This window comes from Oryzias melastigma, linkage group LG6, assembly GCF_002922805.2.
Source record: "Oryzias melastigma strain HK-1 linkage group LG6, ASM292280v2, whole genome shotgun sequence".
Classification (NCBI taxonomy): Eukaryota; Metazoa; Chordata; class Actinopteri; order Beloniformes; family Adrianichthyidae; genus Oryzias; species Oryzias melastigma.
In genome coordinates this window covers 19,758,049-19,765,720 of record NC_050517.1, presented here as the reverse complement: position 1 = coordinate 19,765,720, position 7,672 = coordinate 19,758,049, and the positions used below count along the sequence as shown (strand labels likewise).

The window sequence follows — 7,672 nt, the reverse complement described above, 5'->3', positions numbered from 1 at the left end:
ACAATAGCGACAACATCAAATTAATCTTTGGAATCGGAATTAGAAACAAAAGTTCCATGACATTTTTTGTTAAAAACTCAAGACTATATCTAACCAAGATATAATCATAATTTCATCAAAAAATAAAAATAAATGAAAGACTCTACGCAATTGTTAGCAAGACATTACAAAAAAGTAATGAACTGAGATATATTTCACGGCTCATATTAGCCAATATGCTAACAAAACGTCTGATTATAAAAAGGTGTACTATGAATCCCCAAAAGTTTTACACAAGGGGAATAAAGTTGTTCTGAAACAGTAAGCCAAATATTTACAAAAAGTTCACAAACTGACCACCAGGGGTTTAATAGTTATAGAAATCAAATCATTGAAACATTCAGGTAGTCCTAATTACACTAGACTGACATTGAAGAACATAACATTTAGGTTCCCAAAGAGTCTTTTTTCATTAAGAAAAAATGTGTTCTAAAGAAAACTAATAGCTATTTCATGTTTTATTATTGTTATTTATCAAAAGACTCTGGTAACAGTGGTGGAAAGTGACTTTTTCCCCCAAGGTACACCAAGGGCAAACATCCATCTAACCTACTTAACTTTAACTGTTGCTAATAGCTACTTGAAAGAATTTAGGCTTTTTGCACTTTACGTAAAATGTTTAAAAGTCTTAAGTGAGAAAAATAATTTAAGTATCTATTTTTTTGTAAATAAAAAAATACTTTTAACTCATCTATTTAGGATGTGGTAATGGTTTAATTATACTTTAGTGGAATTAATCTGTCAATCAAGAATATCTTCAGCTCAAGGAATGCTAGAAAGAGGCTCCAGTGTAAAACTAAACTGACAGCATAATAGTTGTTGAGGGAGTGACTTTAAATGACAATGAATACCCGACTAAGCTTAAGTTAAACAATTAAATTTAAAGATGAGAAATGCATAAAAAACGTTGATAGAGTGGCACTTATGCCCAATTTACCTGTCAACAAGATTATTACAGGTTCGTTATGCCTACACTGCATTCAGATGTTTATTCAATTTTGAAAAATGTTTTTTTTAAAGATTATTTTTTTAAATCATGTTTCTGTTCCGTTTTTGGTGTTAAATACTTTTGAAAAAGGGTCGTTACCCCTGACTGCAAATGGAGCTTGTAAGAGTTGTTCATTATGAGACTATTGTATGTCCTTTTCATCATCGACGTGGGAGATGCATCTAGGTCCTAGATTTTGTGTTAGCCAATTTATGCTATTTGACAGCTAGCTCAGGTTGTATTTGGCAGTCACAGCTTGTTCAAACATGTTCATTTTTTAAAGAGGAAAGGGGTCTGTAATGTACACAACATTGTATGATTTGTATAATGATGCAGAAAATGAGTAGGTTTATGTAGCTCCTATAAACAAGCAATAGTTCTGCCCTGACCTGTTACTTCTAAAAGTTCCTCTATCCATCACTGGTTAACTGTATTGTAAGACACCAGTATGGTAACACACTACATTGTAATGGATTCAAATCCTGCACTGCTCCAAAGATCCTCCTTGCTTAAGCCAAAAAACATGTTGAGGCCTGTTTAGTGTTTGCCAAGGACCATCTGGATGATCCAGAGGACAACTGGAAGAATTTCATCAGATGAGACCAAAGGGGAACTCTTTGGGAATAAACGCCACCCAGTATTTGGAGGTGGAAGAATGCTGACTTGAATCCCAAGAACATCATACTGTCTGAGAAGCATGGGGATGGAAACATCGTGCTTTGGGGCTGTTTTTCTACTAAAGGGACAGCACGACTGATTCATATTAAGGAAAAAAATGAATGGGACCATGTATGGTGAGATCTTGGGCAAAAATCTCTTTCCATTAGTGAGAGCATCGAGTATGATATTCCAGCATGCCAATGATCCAAAGCACATCGCCCACGCAATACAGGAGTGGCTTTGTAAAAAGAACCTCAATGTTCTGGAGTGACCTGAGCAGTGTTTGAACCTCAACCCAACAGAGAATCTGTGGAGATTAATGAAAGTCTGTTTCCCAGAAACAGCCTCAAAACTTCACAGCTCTTGAGAAGATCTGTATGGAAGACTGGGCTAGAGGGAAGACCAACAGAAAAAATTTGACCTCTGTTATTGCTAACCATGGTTACATTAGAAAGTATTGGGGTGGACTCTTGTTAATGACCAAATACCATTTTTTGCATCATTATACCAATACACTCTTGAAGGAAAAAAAGTCATACAACATAATTCACTGGGTTCTTTTCCTCCTATTCTGTCTCACTATTGAAGTGCATCTATTATTAGACATTAGATCTCTCTCGTCTTTCTAAGCGGGAGAATTTGCAATATCGGTGACTGCCAAATACCCCCAACCCTGAACATAGTAAAACAACATCCAACTATCTTTGTTTCCCTTTTAAAAGTAAAACATGAGTCATAAAACCATAGTTAAATTTCATGGTTGCAGCTAGAAATCATCCATGTTTCCTCTTTTCCTGCCAAAACTAATGCATTTTAAATATTTTATCCATGAAACAGACTGTTAGCAGGGGAAATGTATCAATAGGAAAAAGTTGGCCAAAAATGTTTTTAACTAAATGAGGTGTCTGAACATTATTGTTCCAGTTGTATCATTTAACAAGACAATAAAAATGTTTAGATCAAAAACAACAAACTTACAGAGTTGTCTTCTTTTTCTTTCCAATTTGAAAGTCCAGTCAATGGTCTCACGTATTCACTGTAGAAGAAATGTAAGAAAAATGATAAGGACGCGGAATCCAAGACGTGAGCATCAACACTCTTTGTTGCCAATATCCTAAATCTGAAGGCAAGTCATTTCACATTTCCTAATTTTGCTACTTCACAACATGGATTTTAACAATGCAACATTTTTTTTTGTGAAAAATTGATTTAAATGGGAAAATAATGCTAATATTTTTTACACTGGTTTGGTTTTCCTTTATACATTGGTAGCAGATCAAAGACGGACACAAAAACACTACCACTAATAATGACGCAGTTCCCAACACTGCTCACTTGGGAGGCAACATTGCCTGACAGAGAAAGGGAAAAAACATAAGAAGAAAATTAACTAGTTCCATTAAATCTAATAGTCAAAATATTTAGTGTTTGTACCTCTTCCCAACACCATGTTTACTGTGTAAAGCAGTCTGTCAGATGTTTTACTACTTTTTGTGAGACTTGCTTCTTCACTTTTGCATTGTAGGGGATTTGTTTTGCTTGCTGTATTGTGAAGCCTTACACTGTTTTTTTTACCTAAATTCCGCACCTACGCTAGAGTTAATTGTGACTCTTGCTTTCTAATGCTGTAGTCACAAAGTACGTGATTTGGGCAGCCAGTTTCAATGTCATGTCAATGTATAGATGCGATCAGGGGCCCTGGGCCGCAATTTGAGCATTGGATGCAGCAGTCTCTGGAGCGTTTCAGGGGGCGTGTCCAAATATTCACTACGCAAGTTCAAATATCTATACTTTGGCGAAGAATTTGCATCACGTCAACCAATCAGGAACTCAGCTTCGGCCCATGGCTTGTTGATTGCGTGACCAGCAGGTGTAGTCCAAAGCCAACCTGGAGAAGAAGCTGATTGTTCTCCTCAACTTTAAGATATTTTTCTTATTGCGTAGCGACAATAATAAAGTAGCGATGAGATTAAATACTTTGAACAGTGGTAATAAGTTAGCATTGTTAAATAAGTGGACTATCCAAAGCAATGAACCCTGATTGTTACCCAACAGAAAATATGGGTAATCGAAGGTTCCCTATAATTTGAGTCCAACGGGACTCTTGAAGTTCACCCCAAAAGTACTACAGATGCAAAACGTGAATAAACGGAATGTCTTGTTTAATTGGAATTTCATTCCAGGAACGAGTTAATGTTAAGTAATCATCGTGTGACATAAAAGGCTTTAAATTTGATACTTGGGTCGATATTAGCTTTTTCTGAGGGTCTACATTAATTTTTTGTGTAAAGCTGGACTTTTTTAATGTAGGAGTAAATAAATTGTTACCTTTTAAAATCAGCTTTCAGTGGTCATTTAAGGAACTGCATCATTTGGAACTATTGGGTTTGCTTTAAGTTTCAGAATGAAATGTGGGGAATCTGTGCATCAATTTTCCCCCAAAAACCCAAAGGGAAAGCATTGAAATTAGGTAGTGTCCTGTTCTTACTTGAAAAATAATGTACCAAATGCATGTCATGTAACATGTGTTAAGTATGAATGTTATGTCATATGTAGATTTTCAGCAACTGCCCTTTAGCATTGGGCATTCTTTATGTACTTCAACAAACAGTTGTTATAATCCACCATTAACAACAGGGGGTGCTGAGGAGGATTTCACTTAAAAGTTCTTACAAAAATCAGATGTTTGCAATTGACCATGGTCATTAAATTAAAAAAAAATAAAAATCCAGCCAATGTGTTTTTGTTGAGAATAGTTTAATTCCAAACTTCCTGATACTTCCAAAACTTTTCTTGTGTTGTTGGTAAACATGTCGCCAACGGTGCCATGGGTCTCGTGACTTGATAAGATGATTTCCCGTTTGCGCGTTTCAGTTACTTACAGCTAAATATAAACCTCACTAAACAAATCTGATAAGCATCGAAACATGCAGAGAATCTGAATGTTTGGGACTTATGGGGGAAAATCTAAACCCCGAAATCTGATAACGAGTTATCGGATAATTGCCGTTATCTAATAAAAGCCATTGGATTATCCCGTTTACATGGTCTCTTTAAAAATCAGATAACTCAAGAAATCAGATAATGGTAGGATATTTAGTGCGCAATTAAACTGGCACACTATCCAAGTAATCTTTAGCTGGGTATCGTTTCATAACGTGAAACTTTATTTTAACGATACATGTTTCGAGGTTCCCTAGCTAGTTAAAAATAAATTACAAATAATACATTTTAATTTACAAGATAGTTTAAATCTGAACGTACGGCAAAAATAAGCTTCGATGAAAATTTTAAGAGCTTTCCTACAAGTTGTTGCATTTTGCTATTGTGTAGTACACTAAATTTATTACATTTAGACTCAAGTATTCAAATAAACAGTAGTAGTTTACACTAGTTTTAGCCAAGGAAGGTTCGTTCAAAACAAGCCAAGTAATCTGTAAATCGTTGCTAGCAACAGGATAACTGAAACAATTATTCCTCACATCCAACTGTATTCCATTATCTTACACTAGAGGGCAGATTTGGCTATCCTTTGTAAGATAGACATTATAGCTAGGCAGTCTGATTTAACACAAAAAAAACATAGGCAAGGAGTCTTCAATATAATTTTTACAAGTCTTAAAAGTCATACTTACACAAATCTTTGTGATAGCGCAAACACCGAAGTTCTTCAGTTTTCGTGGCTTGACATCAGCCCTTTAACACAACAAATTATCAATAAGAAAAACATAGAGACAACAGCACACCCTAGTGGCTACATCAATATAACAGCAAAGACTACGCAGTTCTTTTGTCAAAAAATAAAATAAAAGTTAGACGAGTTCCTGTAAAACGTACCATTTTGATTCAGCGAAATACGCTGTTCGTCTTTGACGCCATTTATTTTGGAGGGATGTCTGCAAAAAAGAGCAAAACATAATTATGAATTAGCATTTAGGCAGTTTTAAAATCTAAAAACCTTTCCCTTAATCTTAAAAAAAACGAAGTGGTTCATCTACTCAACAAAGAAATAATAACAAATGGCAAATATCTTATTTACACACAGTGAAAATACTAAATACAGATTTGCATATTTTAAAAATCGCACAAATGTATATTTTATATTTTTCCACTCAACTGTAAAGAAGATAAAATTAGTTTTAAGCATTGACATCTACGCAAGAATAGCTTACGGTGGACATTTTGTGAGGTGCAGGGTGGTACTAATCCTTTTGACTTAAAAATATAGTCTAAGACCTAAATATCGAACATAACATACAACATAAAGTGTATTTTAATTGCCTGAAACATTCAGCTTCAGTTGTAAATATATCCCAACTTTAGCCCACAAGACCATTAAAATTAATTTATTTTTTTATCCTTATTTTTTTAAATAGTATTTGTGTATTTTCTTTTGAAAATCACATTATGTTTGGTAAAGATTGTAATCCTGAAATTTGTTTAGTCTTCTGAAGGTGTAATGCAATTTGAAAAAAGAGAAAATGTATATTTATTAATAATGCTTAAGAATTGAAAACCTTGAAGGGTTAAAAGCCAACACCCTATTTTGTATTTCGAAGTATATCTAAGCTTTAATAACATACAGAATACCTAATTGCCAAACAAGTTAAATGTAGTTGAAGTCTGGTGTCCACGGTTAAAGAATTATCCTTTTAAATTACGTTTTGACCATTTTCACAACTTCTCACAATTTGTTCTAATAATTTATAAAACTGAGTATTAGACATATATTACGTTCATAAATCTTGTTACAAACTGCATTTATCAACTCTATGAAAACGTTGTGCCCCAAAATCTGCGATTTAAATGCTTTTTTTCTATTGTAGAAACCGATAAAAGACCTTAAAAAACGAATAAACTGAAAACTAAAAAAAATTGTACTTAAGAATGTAGTGTTTATGTCAACCAGCATCGTTATAGGGGGTAAAATGTGAACCACTGCATTATTTTGTGTTTTTTTGTCGAATAAATTTAGTGTTGAGCATTTGCCCTTTCAAGGACAAAGGAAATTTTAAATGCGTAGGTTGAAATAACAACGAATACTTCGAGAATAAATAGGTATCTCCATAAATTAACGAAGTTAACTCAAAACAGAGACATCAACAATGCTAATTCCGTCAAGTAAATCACATTTTTAAGTATTTTTAAAGCAGGAGATAGGTTTTTTTCTTTCTATTCTTCGCTGACAACACCATGGCCATTTTTACAACGCTGCGCCTGACTGTCGTTCTTTCCACCATATTGCCAAGCGCCTCTGATACATAGTTTTCGTCTAAAAAATGTCTGATTACTTGTTAAATCTTACCCATTTCTTTGGATGTGTCTACCCCCCGTCGTCGGCGGTGGACCGCATCGTGTTTTCGGCCAATTTCGGTCGTTTTAGCGGGTTTTTCAGGCTCATCGCGGCGGCCGTCACTCTCTTCGAGCTCCCTGGGCTGCTCCTCTTGTGCTTGTGCTCACTCCCCGCCTCTGTCTGGGGTGATGCTTTGCGGCTCTGCCCGCCTCCCTCTCAACGTAAGAGAGGCTCCATTTCCTCTACAGCCCAGTTTTCTAGGCGAAGGGCAAAACGGGCCAAACCCGACATGTTGGTTCATGTTTGCGTGTTAAAAAATCCCTATAATTTCAATGAAACGCAATTACTTAGGAAAGTAGGAGCAAAATTAGACAGATTTGTTGCTTATATGTTGTACATTTGAGGAAAGTTTTAAAAAATAAATTCAAACAGTGAGCAAAAACATGTACAAATACCAAAAACTCTGTGATAAAAGAGCACAATGTCACTCACTGATACAAATGGTGGAGCATCACTTAATTGAACTTATTCTATGCTTTCTTTTGTTTTTGTTCATATTTACATATTAAGACTTAACTTTTTTGATACATACTTCAATGAGGTATATTTATATTCTGTAATTGTGTGATTTCAACACAATTCCTAAAGTTTTAGTCTATTTTACTAACTAAAAATTGGATTAATTTAATTAT

General features: G+C 34.8%; 1 protein-coding gene across 5 annotated transcripts in view; it reads right to left on the bottom strand.

Moving 5' to 3' along the window:
- Positions 1-7,251, bottom strand: part of chd2 (chromodomain helicase DNA binding protein 2) — a 28,617-nt gene extending 21,366 nt beyond the window's left edge. For 3 of the 5 annotated variants that reach the window (XM_024281832.2, XM_024281833.2, XM_024281834.2), the window contains exons 1-4: positions 6,993-7,251; positions 5,525-5,583; positions 5,323-5,383; positions 2,666-2,723 (exon numbers count right to left, since the gene is read on the bottom strand). The gene's annotated coding sequence lies outside the window, so the exon portion shown is untranslated. The remainder of the gene's footprint in view (positions 1-2,665; positions 2,724-5,322; positions 5,384-5,524; positions 5,584-6,992) is intronic. The other 2 variants (XM_036212387.1, XM_036212388.1) reach the window with 1 other exon arrangement.
- Between the last annotated feature and the right edge of the window lie 421 nt (positions 7,252-7,672).